Source organism: Hypanus sabinus, chromosome 12 (genome assembly GCF_030144855.1).
Source record: "Hypanus sabinus isolate sHypSab1 chromosome 12, sHypSab1.hap1, whole genome shotgun sequence".
Taxonomy (NCBI): Eukaryota; Metazoa; Chordata; class Chondrichthyes; order Myliobatiformes; family Dasyatidae; genus Hypanus; species Hypanus sabinus.
Genome location: NC_082717.1, coordinates 104,801,582 through 104,826,646, shown reverse-complemented (window position 1 = coordinate 104,826,646; position 25,065 = coordinate 104,801,582). Strand labels below are relative to the sequence as shown.

The window sequence follows — 25,065 nt, the reverse complement described above, 5'->3', positions numbered from 1 at the left end:
TATGGAGGGGAATAAATTGTTGATGTTTTGGGCCGAAACCCTTCATCAAGACTGGAAAGGAAAGAGTAAGGAGTACAAGGTGGTAGGTGATAGGTGAAACCGGGAGAGGGGCAGTGTGAATTGGATTGGTGAAAGAGATAAAGTCAAGTCAAGTCAACTTTTATTGTCATTTCGACCATAACTGCTGGTACAGTGCATAATAAAAATGAGACAACGTTTTTCAGGACCATGGTGTTACAAGACAGTACAACAAACTAGACTGAACTACGTAATAAAAAAAACAACACAGAGAAAGCTACACTAGACTACAGACCTACACTGGACGGCATAAAATGCACAAAAACAGTGCAGGCATTACAATAAATAATAAACAGGACAGTAGGGCAAGGTGTCAGAACAGGCTTTAGGTATTGAGGAGTCTGATAGCTTGGGGGAAGAAACTGTTACATAGTCTGGTCGTGAGAGCCCGAATGCTTCGGAGCCTTTTCCCAACGGCAGGAGGGAGAAGAGTTTGTATGAGGGGTGCGTGGGGTCCTTCATAATGCTGTTTCCTTTGTGGATGCAGAGTGTAGTGTAAATGTCCGTGATGGCAGGAAGGGCTAGAGAAAGAGGATCTGATTGGAGAGGGTAGAAGACCACGGAAGAAAGGGAAGTGGGAGGGGCACCGGGGTGGGGTTGTGAAGACAAGGAGATAACGTGAGAGAGGGATACAGGAATGGGGAACGGTGAGGGGTGTCATTACCAAAAGCTTGTGAAATTGATGTGCGTGTAATCAGGTTGGAGGCTGTGCAGATGGAATATAAGATGCTGTTCCTCCAACCTGAGTGTGGTCTTATCATGGCAGTAGAGGAGGCCTTGGACTGCCATGTCAGAATGGGAATTCAGATTTTCTGACACTGGAGAGGCCTCACTTGGAATATTGCGAACAGTTTTGGGCCCCTTATCTTCGAAAGGATGTGCTGAAACTGGAGAGGGTTCAAAGGAGGTTCATGAAAATGATTACAGAATTGAATGGCATGTCATATGAAGAGCATTTGATGGACCTGTATTCACTGGAATTCAAAAGAATGACCTCATTGAAACCTATTGAACTGCGAAAGGTCTTGATAGAGTGGATGTGGAGAGGATGTTTCCAATGGTGGGGGTGTCTAAGACTAGAGGACACAGCCTCAGAATAGAGGGGTGCTTTTAGAATGGAAATGAGGAGGAATTTCTTTAGTCAGAGAGTGGTGAATCTGTGGAATTCGTTGCCACAGGCAGCTGTGGAGGCCAAGTCTTCATGCGTATTTAAAGCAGAGGTTGCTAGATCCTTGACTGGTCAGGGCATGAAGGGATGCGGGGGCAAATCAGCCATGATGAAATGGCCTAATTCTGCGGCGATGTTTTCTGTAATGGGAAATGGGTGGCGATCCCGGTGCAGGTGCTCGGGGAAGCGGCCTCGCCGACGTGCAGGAGGCGGGAGCGCCGGATATAATGGACAACACACATCCATCACAGACTCCCAGGTGAGCGGGAGCGGGGTGGGGGCGGGGCCAGCGGGCGGAGGGGGCGGGCCGGGCCGAGGCTCCAGTGACGTCACGCCGTTCCCAGGCCGGCTTCTTCGGGATTGCGAGCCGGGAGGAGGGTGCGCGCGCAGTCTGGTCAGACCGGCCCGGGAGCGGCGGCGGCGGCACGGTAGGGAGTCGGAGTCGGGGTCCGGGCTGGGGATGTCCAGCGGGACTGTCCGGACAGGGCAGGGAGATGTGTCTGTGGCTGGCTGGCGGGGGGGTGGTTTGCAGACCCCGGGGCTGGCTGCGAGACGGGGAATACGCAGACCCCGGGGCTGGGTGGGAGACGGGAATACGCAGACCCCGGGGCTGGGTGGGAGACGGGAATACGCAGACCCCGGGGCTGGGTGGGAGACGGGGATTTGCAGACCCCGGGGCTGTGTGGGAGACGGGGGATTTGCAGACCCCGGGGCTGGGTGGGAGACGGGGAATACGCAGACCCCGGGGCTGGGTGGGAGACGGGAATACGCAGACCCCGGGGCTGGGTGGGAGACGGGGATTTGCAGACCCCGGGGCTGTGTGGGAGACGGGGGATTTGCAGACCCCGGGGCTGGCTGCGAGACAGGGGATTTGCAGACCCCGGGGCTGGGTGGGAGACGGGGATTTGCAGACCCCGGGGCTGGCTGCGAGACAGGGGATTTGCAGACCCCGGGGCTGGGTGGGAGACGGGGATTTGCAGACCCCGGGGATGGGTGGGAGACGGGGATTTGCAGACCCCGGGGCTGTGTGGGAGACGGGGGATTTGCAGACCCCGGGGCTGGGTGGGAGACGGGGATTTGCAGACCCCGGGGCTGGGTGGGAGACGGGGAATACGCAGACCCCGGGGCTGGGTGGGAGACGGGAATACGCAGACCCCGGGGCTGGGTGGGAGACGGGAATACGCAGACCCCGGGGCTGGGTGGGAGACGGGGATTTGCAGACCCCGGGGCTGTGTGGGAGACGGGGGATTTGCAGACCCCGGGGCTGGGTGGGAGACGGGGAATACGCAGACCCCGGGGCTGGGTGGGAGACGGGGATTTGCAGACCCCGGGGCTGTGTGGGAGACGGGGGATTTGCAGACCCCGGGGCTGGGTGGGAGACGGGGAATACGCAGACCCCGGGGCTGGGTGGGAGACGGGAATACGCAGACCCCGGGGCTGGGTGGGAGACGGGGGATTTGCAGACCCCGGGGCTGGGTGGGAGACGGGGGATTTGCAGACCCCGGGGCTGGGTGGGAGACGGGGATTTGCAGACCCCGGGGATGGGTGAGAGACGGGGAACTTGCAGACCCCGGGGCTGGGTGGGAGACGGGAATACGCAGACCCCGGGGCTGGGTGGGAGTAGGGGATCTTGCAGACCCCGGGGCTGGGTGGGAGACGAGAATACGTAGACCCCCGGGCTGGGTGGGAGATGGGAATATGTGGATCCCGGGGCTGGGTGGGAGGGATGGGGAGTCCTTGAGATTGGAACAGGGGTGTGAGGGAGAGAGAGAGATGAGGAAACAGTGGGGTTAGGGTGCGGGATTGGGAGATATAGGAGATCTCTGGGATTGGGTGAGAGGGAGAGAGGTCGGGTAGGAGAAAGAAATTGGGAGGTCCTGGTAATGGGATTGGAGTGTCGAACAGGGTATGCTTGGAGCGGGCCAGTGTTAAGAGGCAGAGTTCAGAGTAGAATGTTTGCAGGGGTCAACTGGTACTGGCCATGTAATGAAACACCTGTGGTGCTCTTTCTTAGTTTGTCCATGAAACACAAGTCTTTTCCACCCGATCCTGTCAGTGCACGTTGCGTGAAGCCACGGTACTGACCTCACTGGGTATTGTCACTTGCCTCCTGTTCTTTCCCCGTGGATGTTAGTTAATATTTAAGTTGTCTGTGGAATAAATTTGTCCTGGAAATGACCCCCTTGCCCCTTCACTGGCACTGGAGGGACAGATTAAATGAATGGTTTAAAGAAATCCTTACAAAGTATTTGGAACAGTGGTATGTAAATTATGGTGATTCCTTGGCAAGGAGGTTGTTCTATATTTTTGTCTTCCAAAAAATTTCAAATGTGTTTCTTTTCCCCCAGTCAGTAAGTGTTCCTCCCGATTCACTGACTCTAACTTGAAGGGGACAGACAAAATGCTGCTGATAAAGGGTCTCAGTCTGAGACACTGACTTCTTTCTTCCTCTCTGAGGATGCTGCCTGACCCGCTGAGTTCCTCCAGCATTTTGTGTGTGTGTGTATCTGCAGAATCTCGTGTTACTTGACTTGAAGGAAATTAGTTCCATCTGGAGTTGCACGAAGATCCTCTCGTCTTTTAGCTGTAAAACTGGTCTTTGTTTGAGCCACCTTTTTATCATTTCTTGGTGTTTTCTACTTCTGGTGTATGTTGATTTGTTTTTCTTTAAGATTTTAACTTTCTTAATGATGCCTGGTTTACACTTTCCGGAGAGGTGGCTCTTGTTACTCTCAGTGTCCACTTTTATCGGGTACACCTGTAGACCTTGTTAATGCAAATATCTAATCAGCCAATCATGTGGCAGCAACTCAGTGCAGAAAAGCATGCAGACATGGACAGGAGGTTCAGTTGTTGTGCAGACAAAACATCAGAATGGGGGAAGAAATGTGTCTTGGGGCCATGGAATGATTGTTGGTGCCAGAAGAGTTCGTTTGAGGATCTCAGAGGCTGCTGATCTCCTGGGATTTTCATGCACCACTGTTTCCAGAGTTTACAGAGAATGGTGCGAAAAACAAAAAATAATCCACTGAGCCACACTACTGTGGGTGAAACGCCTTGTTAATGAGAGAGATCAGAGGAGAAAGGCCAGACTGGTTCACACTGACAGGAAGGTGAGAGTAACTCAAATAACTGTGTTACAAATGTGTTGTGGATCTCTGAAAGCGCAACACATTGAACTATGAAGCGGGACCGCACCAGGTTCCAATCCTGTGGCTTCTCTATTAGGTGCCCTCCTGTAACTAATGAAGTGGCCACTGAATGTATATCATAAATGAATAGTTTTCATTAATGATGTTAAAGTATTGGCCTTGAATAGCTAAGCTTTATAACAGCTAGAAACCGAAAGTAATTGCTCTGATATCTTGCCTTAGTGGGTGAGATTTGGATCTGGGGTAGAGTTGAGCAAAAGCTTTAATTAAGATGATTTTGGAAATACCGATTTGTTTTCATTCATCACAGCATTTAAATTGAAACAGCAAATAATGTGAGGGAACGATATTCTGAATGGATAAACACATTGTCATCTTATTCATTGTCTAAAAAGAGAAACGTGATGTAATTTGTTTAATCTCTTTCTGGTGGTGAGTTATACTTTGTAGACTCCTGGTTTCCAGCATCGTTTGCTTTGACCTAGATGAAGTGCGGTCATGTGGTAAATTGCCTTCAGCTTCCTGGTGCAGTGCATACATATATCTTGCACCGTCATCCTGGCAGAAATGGCAGCGACAGGGGCATCAAAGTATCCTGTGTAAAATGAAGACATGATGTGCTGGTACTTATTGTTTGCTGACATGTCTACTATCCTCTGTAGACAGCTGAGAAGCACAAGTCTGGAACAGAGCTAAAGACAGCGTTATGTAGAGCACAATTCACAGTAACTTAATATAGTAGTCTCATTTCATAAGGGTGTCTTAAGAGCAAGAGCACAGTGTCAGGACCATAAAAGTGGGAGAGGACAAGTTAAAAATTATCATCTCATATTGGCGTGCCTTTGTCTGAACTTTATAATGCACCCACACGGGTTCTTTTTTACAGACAGCTCTTTACTATGCCATTGTTATGACAGAAAGGTTGGATGATTTATTAATGTGGAGACACATTAAATGGAATAATGGGAAGGAAAGCTGAGAAGGACAACTACTCCATGATATTTTGCAAGTGTTTTTAGCCGAAAACGTGAAGGACATTTAACAACTGTGACATCTGGCTCAAACTTGGCTTCTGGTGGATTTTTCTGAAATTTGCTAATTTGTTTACTTAGCGATACAGCATGGTAATAGGACCTTGCTTAGAAGAACCAACAATATAGCAAAAATATTAGAAGTGATGCTAATACATTGTGCTGTATTCTGCCATTGACATCAGGTCTGTAACTGGGTGTCTTGTCATGGATGATGCCGATCATTCCCTTGCAATTCAGATGAGCTGACAGCTGACTTGGAAAGAGAATTTTGGAGTTTATTCTGGGGTAGTTTTATGTGTGTGATCACTGCAGCAATATTGAAATGATTACAATTTTGACATTGCAACTGATAGAACTGATGTAGTAGGTTCAAGCAAATTTTAGGTTTCCAATCATTCATTTTCCAAAAAAAAAAATTAAATGTAACAGAATTTTTTTTATTACTTTAGAGAAATTAACATCAAGTAATGGACCACTTTTCAAATAAAAAAAAAACTTGATGACTTTGTAGGTATGTAGCCCAGTGCATGATTAATCAAAGGTGAGAAACAGATAAATGACATTACAAGTTGGAATGAACTAAATTGAAACAAAAATGGGTGTAGAAAGAATCAGACTGGGTGAAGGACAGCCAAACTACAATGTGAGGGTGTGGCAAATGTGACAGTTTAACCTTCAAATAATCAATTCTTCCACCATGGCAAGTGAGCATAGCAACAAGACACAAGGTCATCATCCTGCATCAGCAACATCTCTCTCAAGAAGAAATTTTGCGGAAGGGAGGAGTTTCAAGATGTGCTGTTCTAGCTCTTCTGAAGACGCACAGAGAAACGAGCAAGGTTGAGGACCAGAAATGCAGTTGGTCGACCGCAGAAGCTGAGTGCTCTAGATGAGGGAGGCATCAAACTGGCACTCCTTCTAAATTGGAAGAAGTCCACCATTCTTATCGGCCCTGAACCCAAGCGCACCCCTCTCCAGTCCAGAGAAGTTTTGTGAGAAGTGGTCTTCATGGAAGAGCTGCTGCCAAAGAGCCATTCCTCCAAAGTGGAAACAAAGTCAAGAGACTCGCTACGCACAAAAGCAGAAGGATTGGGGTGCTAAACAATGGTAGCAAGTGCTCTGGACTGACAAGTCAAAATGTGAAATTTGTGGCTCAAACCGGAGGCAGTTTGTCCGCAGAAGAGCTAGAGTGTGCTACGTGGATGAGTATCTGTAGCCAATAGTGAAGCACAGTGGAAGTCCCCTACAGGTTTCTGCAAATAGAGTTGGTGATCTGGTCAGAATCCATGGAATCGTCAGTGCTGTGAATTACAAGCTTCCATCACGCGATATGGCCAGGGAGGCCTCCGCTCCTCAGTTCATGCTGCACACTGACTCCAAACGCATGGCCAAGGTCATAAAGAACTATCTTCAGTGACAGGAAGAACAAGGAGTTCTGCAACAGAAGGTCTGGCCTTGATCTCAAAACTGAGGCTGTCTGGGATTACCAGGAGGGTCAGCCACAGTCTGCTGAAGAACTCTGGCAAATTCTCCAAGATGCTTGGAACAACCTACCAGCTGATTTCTCTTATAAAACTGCACCTAAGTTGCAGTTTTAAAGGCAAAGGGTGGTCACACCAAATATTATTCTGATTTAGTTATTTTTACTGTTTACTGCTCTTTATAGTCAATTTTTAATATTTATAAACTTTTCATTATTTTTGAAAGGATCTTTACAGATCTTTATTTCCATATGCCTTAAGACTTTTGCACGGTGCTGTGTAATTGTGTGTGTATGCATATATAATAAAAGAGAGCAGAATTTAAAAGTGAGGTGTCCACAGGTAAATTGTTCAGAAGTATGATGGTGGTCGAGGAGCTGTTTCTAAAATGTTGAATGTGTGTTTTCAGGTTTCTGTACCTCCTCCTTGATGGTAGCAATGAGAAGAGGGCATGTCCTAGGTGATGCGGGGTCTTTATTGACAGATGCTGCCTTTTTGAGTCCTTGCCTTTCGAAGATGTTCTTGATGCCAGGAAGGCTAGTGCCCATGATGGAGCTGGTTAAATTTGTTCCTGTGTTCAAACTTGCCTGAAACAGCCAACCCTATCCCTCGATGAAGACTGCTTGGTGTTCCCTTGACTTTCCCTTGCTGAAGTCCACAGTCACAGTGCTGAAGGTTGAGTCCAAACTGCTAACTGTACTGGACCTGCTCTGTTCTCTCTCTCTTTCTCTCTGCTCTCTACCCATATTGTGATAAAGCTCAGCATGAAATAGCACTAGTTCTGGTGTGTCACTCTTCAGTGACTTCGCTGGGTTATTGTTGAATCCTCCAGCCTTCCCGCGTGCTCAGCAGTTTCTCGCCAGTATGCGGGCCCAAGCACTGGCTTCAAAGTGTGAATCTTAGTTGGAGGGCTAAGTGCATCATATGTTTGGTAACTCCTGGCTGAATCCTAGTTTCAGGATCAGAAGCAGGATTATTATTACAGACATGTAGAACATAGAGCACAGTGCAGGCCCTTCTGCCCACAATTTACCCCAACCTCAGAAACTATTCTAAGATCATTCTTCCACTTCCCTCTGTGTTTCTGTCATCCATGTGCTTGTCTAAGAGTTTCTTAAATGTCCCAGTGCATCACCACGGCTGGCAGGGTGTTCCTTGCGTCTGTCACTCCCAGTACTTTAAAAAAAAATCTTAACTCCAACATCCCCCTTAATGTTTCCTCCAATCACCTTGTAAGTATGCCTCCTAGTAGTGGCCATTTCTGCCCGGAGAAAGTCTCCAGCTGTCCACTTGATCCATGTCTCTTATCTTATGCACCTTGATCAAGTCACTACTTAGCTCCAAAGAGGAAAGCCTAGCTTACTCAGCCTATCCTGGTAAGGCATGCTGTTGTGAAATTTGTGGCAGCAAAGCAGTGCAAGCCATAAAACTTGTGATAAGTTACAGTTTAAGTAAATAGTGCAAGGGGGGGAATACCCTAATATTGTCCTGCTGAAGGTTCTTGGTCTGAAACGTTGACTGTTCTCTTTCCCTAGATGCTACCTGGCTTGCTGAGTTCCTCCAGCATTTTGTGTGTTGCTTGGTTTCACTGGGGAAGTTCTTGGAGTTGACCCCTTCCCATTTCAGAAATAATTGTTAATCACCAGTCATAAATGCATGTGACAAGTCTGCAGATTTTTGATCTAATCTGTTGGAAAATGAATTGACTCGGACTGCCTCTGAGGTATTTCAATGTATTGATACAACCATTATAGGTGAGGTGGGGAAAAAATCATACTTTGCTGTGTTCTTCAACCAATATAAATACAGTAATAGTAACTGGGTTTGTTGCTCACTAAACTTGGCAGAATGTTTGCAGATGCTTCGGCTCCAATCGAGGAGCTGTCATCAGTGCGAGGTTGAGGGTGTTGTCTCCTCAGAATACCAGCTCGTATACTTCTCCGGAGTCCGAATGGATATTGATCAGACGTTGTGGTTCGGTTGGCTGGTGCAAGCCGTTGAACAGTTTAGTAGGGGATTCTGATCGGCTGGCTTCCAGGAGGGGCCTTTGGAAGTGTTTGCTTCACTGTCCAGATGCCAAGATCACTGGCGATTCATTGACAATTGGTAAACAAAGCTTCGTGAAGAACTTATTCAAGAGGATTGAGTCCCATTGCAATACCACGTGCACAACTCGAAGAAAAGTGCCCCTTCAAGCCCCTTCAACAGAATGGATACCCAAGAAGCTTCATCCAAAGGTAGCTCAAGGTCAGAAACCCAAATATACAAGCTAAATGAATGATGAATAAACAAACTATATTGCTGTACATAAAGAATGTCTCAGAAATGACAGCAACACATAAGACCATAGGACATAGCAGAATGAGGCTATTTGGCCCATCGAGTCTGCTCTGCCATTCTATCATGGCTGATCCCGGATCCCACTCAACACCATACTCCTGCCTTCTCGCCGTATCCTTTACTGCCCTGACCGATCAGGAACCTATCAATTTCTGCCTTAAATATACCCATGGACTTGGCCTCCACCACAATCTCTGGCAGGGCATTCCACAAATTCACTCCTCTCTGGTTTTAAAAAAAATTCCTCCTTACCTCTGTTTTAAAGGTCACACCTCAATTTTGAGTCTGTGCCCTCTCGTTCTGGATACCCCCACCATAGGAAACATCCACCCTATCTAATCCTTTCAACATTCTGTAAGTTTCAATGAGACCTCCCTGCATTCTTCTAAATTCCGTTGAGTACAGGCCCAAAGCTGCCAAACATTTCTCATATGTTAACCTCTTCATTCCCAGAATCATCCTTGTGAACCACATCTGGACTCTTAAATAACAACCTATCCTTTCTGAAATATGGGGTCCATAACTGTTGACAGTACTCCCAAGTGTGACCTGACTAGTGTCTTGTAAAGGCTCAGCATAATCTCCTTGCTTTTATATTCTGTTCCCCTTGAAATAAACACCAACATTGCATTTGCCTTCTTTACCACTGACTCAACCTGTAAATTAACCTTCTGGGTGTCTTGCACGAATACTAAGTCCTTCTGTATCTCTGATGTTTGAACCTTCTCCCCATTTAGATAATTGTCCCCACTATTGTTTCTTTTACCAAAATGCATTATCATATATTCCCTAATACTGTATTCCATCTGCCACGTTTTTGCCCAATCTTCCAATTTGTTGGTCCTGCTGCAATCACACTAGTTCCTCAGCACTACCTAACCCTCCATCTACCTTTGTATGATCAATTTGCCTCAAATCCATCATTGACAAACAATGTGAAAATGTGGCAGTCCCAGTACTGACTCCTGAGGAACACCACTAGTCACCGGCAGCCAACCGGAAAAGGCCCCTTTTCTTCCCACTTGTCGCCTCCTGCCTGTCAGCCATTCCTCTAACATGCCGGTATATTTCCTGTAATGCCATAGGATTTTATCTTTATAAGCAGCCTCATGTGTGGCACCTTATCAAATGCCTTCTGAAAATCCAAGTAAATGACATCCACTGCCTCTCCTTTGTCCATCCTGCTTGTTACTTCCTTGAAGACTCCAACACTTTCTCAACCTTTGAGGTTAGGCTAACTGGCCTATAATTTCCTTTTTTTGCCTTTTGGCCTCCTTAAAGATTGGAGTGGCATTTGCAATCTTCCAGTCCTCTGGGACCATGCCAGAATTGAGCGATTCTTGAAAGATCATGACCAATGCATCCCTTACCTTTCTAGCAATCTCTCTCAGGACTCAGGGATGTAGTCCACCTGGTCCAGGGGACTTGGCCTCTTTAAGACCTTTGAGTTTGCCTAGTTCACAGTTGCTCACAAACCAACTGCAAGTTTGAGGAGGAACTCAAAGTGCAACAAAATGTGACTGATGGAACAAATGTTGTCTACAGAATCTAGTTTAGTGACCGTGACAAGTACTGAGATGGTCAGACAGGAAAAAAAAAACTATTGACCAGGCTGTATGAGCATCAGCTCGCGAGCACAAGGCGTAACCAACTCTTGCTGGAATCACGTCATGAATATGAAGGACACCATTTCAACTGGACGACAGCCAGATTCTTGGCTCAGGCAAGCACAAGAAAAGAATGAGAGTTTCTCGACGCGTGGTTCTCTACAGAAGGATCCATCAACAAAGTTGGTATGAACACTTGTGGAGAAAAGAGAAATAACGATGTCAACAATCAATGAACCATCAGTAATTTTGGTATCTGGATAGCGAAGCAAACACTTTCAACAGATCTCTCTCAAAGCTAGCCATTTGGAATCTTTTACTGCTAAACTGTTCAGTGGTTTGAACCAGCCAACCGGATCATAACGTCTTGTCCATATCCATTCTGACTGCAGAAGAGTATACAAGCCGGTATTCTGAGGAGACAGCACCCTCAACAGCGCATTAACGATGGCTTGATTGGAGTTGAAATGACTGCAAAAGGGATTTGCCCAATATTTCTTTAGATTTAAAGCTTTTGGGAACCGACTGTTGGTACCTGGGCTGGTTCAGTGATATGTTGAATTTAGCTCTTGGTTTTAGTTGCTCCACCATGGAAGGAAATGGGAAAGCCAACCTTCCCAGGGCTACCTGAATGATTTGGAAAACATGGCAGTGATTATCTCCCAGCCGTTTGTCCACACTTGTTCCCAATGTTTACAGTGCCAAGTCACAACATGAAGAACATTCCTTGAATTCTGGCTGAGAAAAGGGAATGAATTTCAATGAATCTTCTTTTGAAAGGAAACTGGCTTTGATAAATACCAAGTCCTCAGCACGGCACACTAAAAGACCTTTTGAGGATCAGCATCGTAATGGGTGATTACATGCATTTGAGCAGGTGTGTGCAATTCAACCCCTCATATGCTTTGCTGTTTCATTACAGTGTGATCGCTCTTTATCTTTTTAACTGTCCAGAAAAGAAATTAGAATGGGGAGTTGTTTAGTTCTTTGCTTTTCCACCTTGGGTAACCAGGATTCAAGTTCTGATTCTTGACAGGAAAGCCTCTTTTTCGTAATGGACGCTTAGTGGGTTGTTTTTTAATGTCTGATTCCTGATGACCCTCTGCACGGTCCCATGGAAACCAGATTTAAAGGCACAAATGTGTGAAGTTCACTGTTGGAAGTACAGACAGCAGGAACTTGACTACAGAGAGTGATATGAAAGCGTTTTTAGAAGTTTGCAAGTGATTCGTTTTTTGCACCCCCCCGTCAACACTGGATTTGGATGCTCGGCCTTGATTGCCGCTGATTTGATGAAAATGACCATTTCACTGTACTTGTAACAAAGCTAATCTTATGAACTGGTCACTTTACTTATAAAAGCATGATTGGTTGATCGAGTTAGTGGAATTATCTGTTTGAGGATTATTCACTTTTTTAAAAACTAGGGATTAAGGCTGTTAATTGTTAAAGAATGCTGGGGGAGAATCGGGTTTAATATCACTGGCACATGTGAAATTTTTTGTCTTTGTGGCGGCAGTACAATGGAATACATAATAGAGAAATACATGAATTACAGTAAGTATAACATGTGGAAAATGGAAGTAAAAAAAGTAGTGAGGTAGTGTTAATGGGTTCATTGTCCATTCATAAATTGGATGGCAGAGGGGAAGAAGCTGCTTCTTGAATCATTGAGTGTGTGCCTTCAGTCTCCTGTACCTCCTTCCTGCTGGTAGCAATGAGAAGAAGGCATGTCATGGGTGATGGGGGTCCTTAATAGACAATAGACAATAGGTGCAGAAGTAGACCATTCGGCCCCTCGAGTCTGCACCGCCATTCTGAGATCATGGCTGATCATTCACTATCAATACCCAGTCCCTGCCACACCAGCTCTTTGAGGCATGGCTCCTTAAAGATGTCCTGGATACTATGGTGGCTAGTGCCCAAGATGGAGCTGATGGAACTCTGCAGCTTATTTCAATCCTTGCAGTGGCAACCTCCTACCCAGATGGTGATGCAGCCAGTTACAATGCTCTCCACAGTACAAATTTGCGAGTGTCTGTGGTGACGTTCCAAATCTCTTCAAGCTCCCAGTGAAGTGTAGCCGCTGCTGTGCCGCCTGCGTTGATATGTTGAGTCCAGGATAGATCCTCAGAGATATTGAAGCTGCTCACTCTCTCCACTTCTGATCCCTCTGAGGGCTGGTGTGTTGTTCCCTTGTCCTATCCATTCTGAAAGCCACAATCAGTCCTTTGATTAATGCTGCAGCACAGAACAAGCCCTTCGGCCCATGTTGTTGTGACAGCCTTTTAACCTGTGCTGAGGTCAATCTACCCCTTCCAACACAAATGGTACCACAGGCGATGGAAACGTGGTCAGATCGTCACATCTCTTGTGACAGACGAAGCCTTACCATGTAGGGTCACTTGGCCGTGGACTCAGTATCTATTCGTGGTTCGATGCAAATGCCACAAGGTAGGCGTCAGAGTGATGGCCGCTTTAGCTAATTATTTCTCTGGAGGTTTGGATGCCCGATCCCTACGGATGTGATCCATTTTCTTTTCCCGGTAGCTCAGGTGACTGCAGCAAAGGTTCTGGAGTGTGCCACACCTGTCAGCTCCAACAGCACTTTGCACCTGATGGACAGGTCCTTCTCCAGAGTCAGGAGGAGGCACCACTCCCACCAGCTGGGCCACATGGTCCTCCTGGTTGCTGGTGCTCAGCCCAGCCCTTCAGAGTCCGAGTCCTCGCCCCCTTATGCAGCCAGACCCAATGGCAAAGGGAGTTCAGTCCCAGCATCCTCTGTCAGGACTCTCTGAGCGTTCTCCCCGTAGTTGGGTTTGCCTCCTGGTCCTCCCATTACCAGGTAGGTTAATTGGTCATTGTACATGGTCCGGTTATTGGGTGAGGGTTAAGATCGGGGTTGTTGGGCAGTGCGGTTCAAAGAGCCGGAGGGCCTATTCTGCTCCTGTTATCTCTAAATAAAATAAATAATTGTAAGCTGATGGTAGAAGGTCATTTGTTGGTGCTCTCAAGGGTTGTGTTGTTCATCAGCAGTCTTTGGAAGATCTTTTCCATGACTTCATTTCTCTCAGGTGAATTACTGAGTGCTGAAAATACCCTGTGCTGTGTGGGTCTCTGACTTTGTCCTTCGGTGCAGTTCTCACCCTCTGTTGGTGTCAGAAATTGGAGTGAGTATCGGCTTACTTCTTCAGGCTCTCCCTCGAACATTTCGTCCAGAACTTCAGCCACTTTACGATGCCAAGCGTGTCCCGTAATGGCCGAAGCTTTGAGACGGTTGCCACCCTTTGCCTCTTCAGATCTGCCTCAGTTGGGTATTCGTTCCACTCTGCCTCTGGAAATAAAAGGTCAAAAAATTTTAAAGCGTGTTCTGTGTGAATTAAGTTGCTGTTTACACTCAAAATATTTTTTTGCTTTTGGTCTGCCGGGATTTTCTGACAGTGGCGTGCGTATCACAAGTGCAGAGGTAAAACCTGGTGACTAGCTTGCGGATTGCAGGAGCATTAATCGCCACTGTGTTTATGCCCATCAGCGAGTGCTGTGTTTCTGTTGTAGTGAGCTCAGGGTGGCAATTATGATCAACGAAGTTATGTGTGCGGACATTCCTACGCCCGTGGGTGTTGGCCTGTGGAGGGGTTGGATCAGATGGCGAGATATGCTTTAAGTTGTGCCAAAGCATAAAGGTGAAGTCATGATATGAAGTACAATGCTGGTTAAACACCAGGCATGTAATAAAACTGGAAGGGAGGTGTATCACACATCATTTAAGATTTTAAACCTGAGGGAAGTTAGGCAAGTTTACTGCCATAAACAAAGTCAACAAGTTTGGAAACCACTCTGCGTGGAGATTTGTATGTGTGGAAAAGCACTGTATTTATGCTTTGTCTGACATAGTGTTCAAATGAGAGACCCTCTTGGCGTAGAGGGCTTTGAATCCAAGTGATTTTTAATCCCAGTTCTGTGTGCTTCTGGAGATCATTTATTTTAGGCTGCGCTTCCTCAGTTGGAAATGGCAGAGATTCTGACCTGTTTCCCAAGGGCCTGTGCATTGGGCAGGTAAGACGTTAAGAGCGGTGTGACTGTCAGAAACTTTTGAATTATCATGCACCTTGTAATTTGCACGATAACTTTGAAAGATGGTGCATATTGTGATTTCCTTTATGTCCATCGAGACCAGGCATTTTTCAGCTGGTAATGGTTGAAGATTGGTCATAAGCTCTTGCAACAATGCAGGTTAGTTTGGTGGGTATTGGGCAAAGGAGAGCGAAAAAGTGCATCAGCTATAATTTTGGAATTAATTCTCTCATGTGCCTTCCTACTGCTTTGATTTTTTTTTTAAACTGATGACTCTGTTTTGTAAAGCAAGCGGACATTTGTTTACACTTGGTTTCTGTTGTGTGCTGTTTTAACCTTGGGATGTGTCCAGTAAAAAGTGAATCTGAATTGTCTGCTGGTGGTAATGTGGCATTCACTAGTCAGCTGTGGTGAAAAGGTTGGTAAAGGAACTGATTACAACCTGTTTGGTGCATTGTGCAGTCCCCAGGGATTAAAAGATGCTGATTCCCAGTTTCCTTAATAGTTCCCACAGGAGTTGGAGGAGAATTTTTCCTCTGTTGTGCTTTGGTTAGTGGTTTCATGTTACATTCCCAAGGATGGAAACAAAGGCCGTTCGTAATCCATGTAGGATGATTCCTGCAGAACTTGAGATGGAGACATTTGAAAAGGCCACTAAGAAATATCTATGTAGCTTGCATGATTTTTGTAGGTAAGTTTTCTATACACCTCATCCTCAACCATCCAAGCTATGCTGTCTTCTCGCTGCTGCCAACAGGAAGGAAGGTTTGGGAGTTTTAGGTCCCACGCCACCAGATTCAGGGTATTCCATTACGCTTCGACCATCAGGCTCGTGAACCATGGTAGGTAACTTCACTCATCCCAACACCGAACTGAATTCCACAGCCTATGGATCCACTTTTGAGGACTCTACAGGTCCTGTTTTCAATATTATTTATTACATATACTATTATTGTTGTTCTGTGTTTGCACAATTCATTGTCTTTTGCACATTGTGTGTCTGCCTTTAGTTTGTCATTGATTCTGTTATGTTTCTTTGTATTTGCTGTGAATGCCTGCGAGAAAATGAATCCGGGGGTTGTATATGGTGACATGTACGTACTTTAATAATTTATTTGAGCTCTAACTTAAATGTTCCTAAGTTAAGTTTTCCACAATTAGTATCTTTTTCACTTTCTCATGATAAATGTGATGTGTTTCTAACGAGGTTTATTACATTTCCATGTTTTTGCTATAAAATACTTTTTTAGAGTTGAGGTTTTGTATAGCTTAAAGTACTGTAGTGTAGGATTATGCAAATCAGCCATAAATGATTTGAATACTATAATAATAGAAGCTGCAAAGCATGGAATAAAATAGCCCTATCCCTCACTGTCATTGTTAGTTTCGATAAGAGATGCTGCTTTAAGAAGGCAAGGTTTATCATGGCCCACACGGGCCATGCCATCTTCTCACAGCTTCTTCACTTCATCCAGTTGGTTCTTGAACCAACCAGCACAACCCTAGTCATTAGGGTTTAGTAATACGATGACCCTATTGCACTAAAATGGACTTAAATTTATTTTTTGTTTTCACGTTCCTTGTTAAAGTTTCTTGTTTTTCTTTCGCGTGCTCTCTGATGCGAGGTGCCTGTGTTGCTGCTGCAAATAAGTTTTTAATTGCAACCCTGCACACGTGCACTTTGAACAAAGTACTGAATTAGTTTTGAGCACGGTTGTGTGGAGAAAGGGAAATTTCATTGGCACTCTATGTTCATGTACAGAGTATGCTGGCTTAAAGCTCAAATCCAGTCAAATTTAAATTCTTATACATAAGCGGCAAATGTTCTTGGTGAGTTGAGGTGGCAGGACCCTGAATCTCTGTCATGTTCCATTGCATTGACAACAGCTCAAGGTCACTGACCATTCCAAGGCTGTGCCTTGGTGTCAGAAGTACCATCTTTAGGTACTAGACTGAGGACCCATCTGCCCTCTCAGGTGAATATAAAAATCCCCTTGGCAGGATTTCACATGGGAGTTCTGCCTGATGTTGGTGATATTTATCTGCTAAGCCCTTTGGAAAAACAAATGTGTTCACCCTCTCTCTGTTTCATGGGAGATCGTGCACTTTCTGACATTACCACAGTTGTCTGTATTTCATAAGTTGGTCATTGAGAGACGTCACGAGCTTTTCAAATGGAGTTTAAGTACAATCTCTTCCCTCTACAAATGCTATTTTAGAGGCAGTGTGTGAGTTTGATATCACCTACCTCCTGTACAACTGCTTATGATATGAGGTCTGCTGTGAGGAGGGAGTGGTGCTAAGCTCCTGGGCTTCTCTCCTTTGGTCAGAGTGCTTAATGCTTTTTTCCCTTTTGCACGGGCATGCGTCCCTTGCTCTGGGTGTGGGAGAAGAGAATGGAATTGGAGAAATGTCATCACAGAGCGAAGTTTGTAATTTACACATGCATTTCGTCAGCCTATGATGTGCCAGTAAACATGAAACTGAACTCTTGTAGGCACCTGTGATAGCCAGTCCTCGTACCTCGGACTCCACCAATGTTGACAGGGTATGCAGTTTGCTCTTTGGCAGCAACTTGATGAATGGTTTAATAAGCCAAGAGTTGTCTATGGGTTTGGATTGGAGAGTAGATCCCTTACATTGAGGCAATTCAACAGGACTACATTATTTCGAGATACAGTGTGGAACTGGCCCTTCTGGCCCAACGAGCTGCACCGCCCAGCGACCTACATATTTAACCCCAGCCAAACCATAGGATTACTTACAACGACCAATTACCCTGCTAAGCAGATCGTCTTTGGATCGCCCGGAGGAAACCCACACATTCACAGGGAGGAGGTGCAAACTCCTTACTGAGGTTGCTGGAATTGAACTCTGACGCTCCAAGCTGTTGCACCAACCACCACGCAGTTTGATGTTTGTCATCGACCAGAAACTCTAGCCTGACCTTTCAGCCGTGTACAGAGGAGATGCGGCTGTCTCACAGGTGAATGCAGAAATATGGTTCCTCCGCTCTGGGGTATGTGAAAGAGAACCCACCATAATGAAGAGTAGTGAGGCTATTCCTGATGTGATTGCTGCTTTCCTCTTGGTCAATGTCAGATGATCTGTGTGTGGCAGCTCGCTACAGTGTAATAGTCACAGCACTTCATCAATTAAGCGACTCAACGTGTTCTGGATATGATGCGTATTACAAGTGCTATTTTTCCATTATGAAATATCTCATTTGAATTCCTTTTATCACTCCACTCTTGGGATCTTCCCGGCGTTCACCCTATCTCTATGTTCTCATCTCTCCCAAAAGCCCTTTCTGAATCTGTCCGGTAAGAGTTGCTCCTGGCCAGCCAAAGTCAGACAGTATTCGTTGTGAACAAATTCCTGTCTGCATGCTGCCCTTTGTTGCCTTACAGATGATACGAATGTAAGAACATAAGAAAAGAAGACTTGGAGCAAGTCACCTGGTTGCTCAAGCCCGTTCCACCATTCAAAATGATCATGGCTGATCTGCCCTAGCTCTCTCTCCTGATGTATTCTTCCATCATGTCTTCTTAAACTGGGTTTAATATTACCAGCGTATGTCATTAAATTTGTGTTATACATTGCAATGAATGGTAATAAAAAATATATATGTTGCAATATGTATATATCAAAAATAAATAAGCAGTGCAATTCATGCGGTCAATGTCCTTTCATAAATCTGATGGTGGAGGGGAAGAAGCTGTTCCTGAATCATTGATTGTGTGTCTTCAGGCTCCTGTACCTCCGCCCCGATGGTAGCAATGAGAAGAGGATGTGTCCTGGGTGACGGGGGTCCTTGATGGATGCCGCCTCTTGGAGGCATTGCGTTTTGAAGGTGTCCTAGATGCTGGGGAGGCTCGCGCCCATGATGGAGCTGGCTGAGTTTGCAACTTAATGCTATTTCCCCCAACCCTCTGCAGCAGGTTGTCCTCAGTACCAGACTGTGGTGTGACCAGTTAGAATGCTCTCCACAGTACAGCTGAATAAAAGTGCGAGTGTCCTCGGTAGCACACCAAGTCTCCTCAAGGAACCTAGCTGGCTGCCATGCCTTTTTGTAATTGTATCAATATGATAGATCCTCAGATGTGGGCACCCAGGGACTTCTCACCTTTTCCACTGCTGAGGACTGGTGTGTGTGTTCCATTGACTTTCCCCTTCCTGAAGTCCACAGTCAATTCCTTGGTCTTAATGATATTGAGTACAAGGTTGTTGCTGTGACACCACTCAACCAGCTGATCTATCTCGCTCCATTACGCCTCCTTGCCACCATCTGAAATCTTGCCAGTTTTCATTGATAAATTTACAGATGCCAGTTGAGCTTTGCCTAGCGCCACAGTCATGGGTATAGAGAGAGAGAGAGAGCGGTGGGCTAAGCATGCATCCTTTTGGTGCACCAGTGTTGATTGTTAGCGAGGTAGAGATGTTATTTCTGAACAGCACAGATTGTGGTCTCCTGCTGAGGAAAATAAGGATCCATTTGCAGAGGGAGGTACAGAGGCCCAGGTTTTGGAGCTTGTTGATTAGAACTGAGGGTATGATTGTGTTGAATGTTGAGTGGTAATCAATAAACAGCAGCCTGGGTATTACTATTGTCTAGGTGATCTAAGGCTGAATGGAGAGCCAGAGATTGCATCTGCTGCAGACCTATTGTGGTGATAGCCAAATTATAGCAGGACTAGGTCCTTGGGCAGGAGTTGATCCTTGCCATGGCCAACCTCTCAAAGCACCTCGTGACAGTAGATGTGAGTGCCACTGGGTGATGGTGGTTGAGGCAGCTCACACTGCTCCTCTTGGGCACTGGTATGAAACAAATGGGAATCTCCAAATACATTCCTGCCAGACGACTGGCACAGGTTATCGATGCCCTACCAGGTAAATCATCAGGGCCTTGTGCCTTGCAAAGGTCTACCCTCATGAAAGACGTTTGGATGTTGGCCTTTGAGGTAGAAGTTACAGTGCTGCTGGATGCTGCAGGGATTCACACAGGTGTAGTTTTACTCTCCCTTTCAAAGCGTGCACAAGAGGCATCAAGCTCATCTGCGAGTGAAGTACCACAGCCATTCACGATGAGGTTTTGCCTTGCAGGATGTAATGGCCTGAAAACCCTGCCAGAGTTGACATGCATCAGATTCTGTCTCTAAGCTCAATTGGAATGGTTTTCTCATTCTTAAGATAGCCTTCTGTAGGTTGTACCTGGATGTATTGTATTGTTCTGGATCACCGATCTTGAATGCCACAGATTAGCCCTCCGCAAACTATGAATCTCTTGCTTCATCCACAGCTTCGGTTTGGTTATGTCCGGTATGCTCCGGAAGATGCACCCTCACCCACACAGGTCTCGATGAAGTTCGTGATTTACATTCAAAGACAGATTCTTGAATATTGTCCAGTCCACTGACTCTCAGCTGTCCTGTAAGTAGTCCACCTCCCTTGACTGTGTCTTCTTGGTCCACACCACTGGTGCTGTGTTCTTTAGTGTCTTGCCTGTACAATAGGAGTAGAAGGTGATCAACTTTCCAAAGTGTGGGCATGGGGTAGCACGGTAGGTGCTCTTGACGGTGGTATAACAGTGGGCAGGTGTGTTGGTTCCACAGGTGACATGTTGGTGGTAAGTTATTCAGAGACTTCAAGCTGGCCTGGTTGAAATCTCCCACAGTGATAGGACATCAGGATTTGTTGTTTTCTGACTGTTGGTCACAGTGCTCAGCTCCCTCGTTGGCCTGGGGTACAACATACACCGCTTCTCCTCATCGTCGTGGCTATCCCTCGAGGTCGAGGATGAAGTCTTCGTTCAGTTTCCACAGAACGAAGACGCCTGTGCGTGTATTTGTTTAACGTGTACTTGATGTTGCACTCCACGAAGCACACGATACTTCACAAATCAACCAACTGATTCCAGTGGCATGGAAACCACGACGACTGGAGCTGATGGATTTGTTGCAGCCTTCATCCGCCTTCACAGCCGTTGAGTTTGAAGTAACTTCATCCGCCTGTTCCACCGTTGAGGTCTTGGTTGGATTGTTCCTTGTCAGGGACCTCACCCTCGACCTTACCACCATGGGTGACCCTACCAGGAGCATGGCTCCAGATGGCATCGCTCTCGGGACCACACAAGCTTCTCCACCACGACAAGGTGACAATCCACGGCGAAGACATACACCGCTACTAGGGTGATGGCAGAATGCTCCCTCAGCAGATAAAACAGACAACCTTTGACTGCTAGATTTTCCAGGTTGGGTGTACAGGATTGAGACAAAACCATCTCTCTGGGCACAGCAAAGAGTTACTCATAAAGCATGCTCCACCTTCTCTACCCTTTTAAAAGACTAAGATGTTCTCCATTGGTGGAGAATGGTAAATGTGAAGGAAACAAGAAGTGTTAGTGAAGAGAATGCATTTTATTGATGAATTCAAGGTGTTTAATAGTCCCCAGTGGCAAGCCATTGAGATGAGTACAACTCTGAAGACGACAGGAAGGTGGCCCTGAATCCACAAGTGACTCTGGCAGGCAAGAATGGGTGTTCACTGCATTTCTGACAGACTAAGTACTAGTTTCCCCCTTTCTTTCACAGTACCTACCGGTACTTAGTCGAATCATGGACCACCAGGCATCTGAAAGCCCACCAAAGATCCTTACGACAGGTTTGGAAGAACAGACACCAGTGTAGTGGAGGCGGCCAACATGAACAGTATCTCCACTGCGATAAAGCCACACCAACTCTGGGGGTAGGCACCGTCATCCGGTTGTAAAACTCCCCAAACTGACCCTTCACTCCCAGTTGAAGGGAGATCAGCGAGCCTCTGGTGGGCAAAGGGAATACATAATAAAAAGCCAGCAAGATTAGCCTGAAGAAATTGAATATTACATCTAAAAACCTTTGAAGGCATTGCATTCACCTGGAGGAAATTTGTTCAGGAAGAAGCTGGACTACATGAGAACAGCCTCCGCTGTGCTGTAGAAAACATGGTAGCTACAAAAGGAGAGACTGAACAGCCAAAAGACCCAAGCACTAACCACAGCCACCACTTGCTCTTGTCCACACTGCAAAGGAATGTGTAGATCCTCTACAGCCACCTCAGGACCTGCCAATAGACAATCCCTTAGGAGAACATCATATGCAACTCGAGTGATCACCCTAATACTTATTACTACCAGGGATTGAGACGTAAATATAAGGGTTATAATTAAGAGGTTTGCAGCTATAGAAATTAGCAATCTAGTTCTTGTGAAGCACAAATGGGAACAGGGAACATTTAAGTCTGTTCCGTCATTCAACAATATCTAGCAAACATTTTGAGTCACCCAAGTTACTGATAACAAATCTGAGTGTCATTCAAAATGATTTTCCATCTGAATATCATATTCCTGCCCTCCTGGAGGACTGTTCTGTCTAGCAATTTATCTGTCTCCTCCTTGGCTTGTAGGATTCCACAAGTCCTAAGTCTTTTAACCTGTAGCTTGAAATGAGCCCTCCCTCAGGTGCAATATCAGTGGCATATATCATTAAATGTGGTTTGGTGGCAGCAATACATTGCAATAAAAAGAGTAATTATAATGAGAAATATTGCAAAAAAAAAAAAGAAAAGATTAGGTAGTGTACATGGGTTCATTGTCCATTCAGAAATCTGGTGGAGGGGAAGAAGCTGTTTCTAAAATGTTGAGTGTGTGTCTTTAGGCTCCTGTACCTCCTTGATGGTAGCAATGAGAAGAGGGTATGTCCTGGGTGATGGAGATCCTTAATGATGGGTTTCGCCTTGCCTTTTGAAGATTTCCTCTCTTTGGAGGCCACTGCCCATGATGGAGCTGGCTGAGTTTACAACTTTGAGCAGATTTTTTTTTTTGATCCTGTGTTGTGTTTCATATGAGATGGTGATGGATTGTGGTTCTGACATTGTGGCACAAGGTTCGCAAGCAATTTCCTGCACTCTCTGTCGTTTGTTATATATATTATATGGATTATTACAGTGAAGTTAAAGATCATATTGGTGTTGTATCTGCTCAACAAGCTCCAAAAGGTTTGTTAAATGTGATTTCTTGTCCAGAAATCTGGTTTGAATTTGCCCAGTGGCAGTGCTATTATCCATCTGCCAAAAGTGGAATTTTAATCCTTTACACCATTTCCATTCCACCATGTTGGTCCGAGGCAGCCTCTTGCAATGATTAGGCTACGCTCATGGTGGAGGAGCAACACCTCATGAAGGGTCCTGATGAAGGATCTCCTCCCGAAATGTCAGCTGTTTACTCTTAGATGCTGCCTAGCCTACTGAGGTCCTCGAGCATTTTCTATGTGTTGCTTTGGATTTCCAGCATCTGCAGATTTTCTTGTAATTTTGTTCCCTATTCCGTCTGGGTAACCTCCAGCCTGATGGCATGAATATCAATTTCTCCTGTTTTTTTTTTTTTTTTACTTTTTTTGACCTTTTTCTCCTCCCCATTCACTCTTCCTTTCCCCACTCTGGGCCTCTTACCTCTTCTCACCTGCCCATTATCTCCCCGGTACCCCTGCTTCCCTTTCTCCCACAGTCCACTCTCCTTTCCTATCCGATTCCTCCTTCTTCAGCCCTTTATCTTTCCCACTCACTTAGCTTTACCTATCACCTTCTAGCTATTTTCCCCCCCTCCCACTTCTTATCTTCTCCCTTCTTTCCAGTCCAGAAGAAGGGTCTTGGCCTGAAACTTTGACTTATTTGTTTCCATAGATGCTGCCTGATCTGCTGAGTTCCTCCAGCATTTTGTGTGTGCTGCTATTTTCCAATTGCTTGTTATTTCATCCTTTATAAGGACGAGCATTTTCTACACTACTGGTGAGGAAGTGGACAATGTAATACGTGGTTTGTCCTCAATGTCAACTAACACTGAACTCAATGACAGATCCCATTCAGGAGAAGAAAACTCAACACCTCTGAGAGGTCTACTCAGAAATCAGACAATGGGTCCGCCCTTAACCCATGATCTTGAGTTGCTGTGGTGCTTTTTACTACATTAACTTCATGCAAACCAATAGCAGGCTTGCAGAGAAACAGTGTTCCTGGGATGGAAAGCTGGCAAACAAGTTTCCAATGACTCTGGCAATGTGGAGGGCAGCTTATGCCTCTTGTAATTAATTTTAGAAATAGCTTAGAATTGCAGAGTCATAGAACACTACAGCACAGAAGCAAGAACCCCTGCCCATCTAGTCTGTGCTGAAACATTAATCTGTCTCGTCCCAGTGACCTGCACCCAGACCATGTCCCTCCCATCGGTGTACCTATCCAAATTTCTCTTGGGTGTTAAAATCGAGCCCGCATCTACCACTCGCCCGGGCATCTCATTCCACACTCTTGCCAAACTCTTAAGTGAGGAAGTTCCCCCTCGTGCTCCTTAAACGCTTTACCCTTCACCCTTAACCCATGACCTCGAGTTGTTGTCCAACTCGACCAACCTTAGTGGGTATCTATATCCCTCTTGAGACTTGATAGAGGTTTCCAAATTAAGAGGGATTTAGATAGGGTAAATGCAAGTAGGCATCTCGGTTCTGGTGAATAAAGTGCTAACCTTTCCCTATAACTCAGCTCCTCAGGGCCTGGCAACATCCTTGTACATTGTACTCACCTTATTTGCAACTTCCCTGTAAGTAGGTGACCAAAACTGCTCATAGTAGGTCTCACCAACGTTTTACGCAATTCCAACACAACATTCCATCTCCTGTACTCAATACATTGATTTATGAAGGCCAACGCGCCAGAAGCTTTCTTTACCACCCTGTCTACCTGTGACGCCACTTTCAAGGAATTATGGACCTGTATTCTCAGATCCTCCTGTCCTGCCTCAGTCCTCAGTGCCCTACTATTCACTGACTTAGATCCAGCCTGGTGGTGCTAACAAAGTGCAGCACCTCACACTTATCTGCATTAAATTCCATCTGCCATTTTTTTTTTCCAGCCTATTTTCCCAGCTGGTCTAGATCCCACTCCAAGCCCTAATAGTCTTCTTCACTGTCCACTACAACCCCCAGTCTTGGTGTCAAATTTGCAGGTTCAGTTAACCACATGATCATCCAGATCGTTGATATAGATGGGAAGCAACAATGGGCCCAGCACTGATCCCTTTGGCACACCATTGGTCACAGGCCT

The 25,065-nt window shown here is 45.8% G+C and overlaps 1 protein-coding gene across 3 annotated transcripts in view; it reads left to right on the top strand.

Moving 5' to 3' along the window:
* The first annotated feature begins 1,598 nt into the window (after positions 1–1,598).
* Positions 1,599–25,065, top strand: part of LOC132403216 (unconventional myosin-VI) — a 253,857-nt gene continuing 230,390 nt past the window's right edge. The window contains exons 1-2 of one of the 3 annotated variants that reach the window (XM_059986608.1): positions 1,635–1,674; positions 20,234–20,364. The gene's annotated coding sequence lies outside the window, so the exon portion shown is untranslated. Of the gene's footprint in view, positions 1,675–20,233; positions 20,365–25,065 lie in introns of those variants that run through there. The other 2 variants (XM_059986609.1, XM_059986611.1) reach the window with 2 other exon arrangements.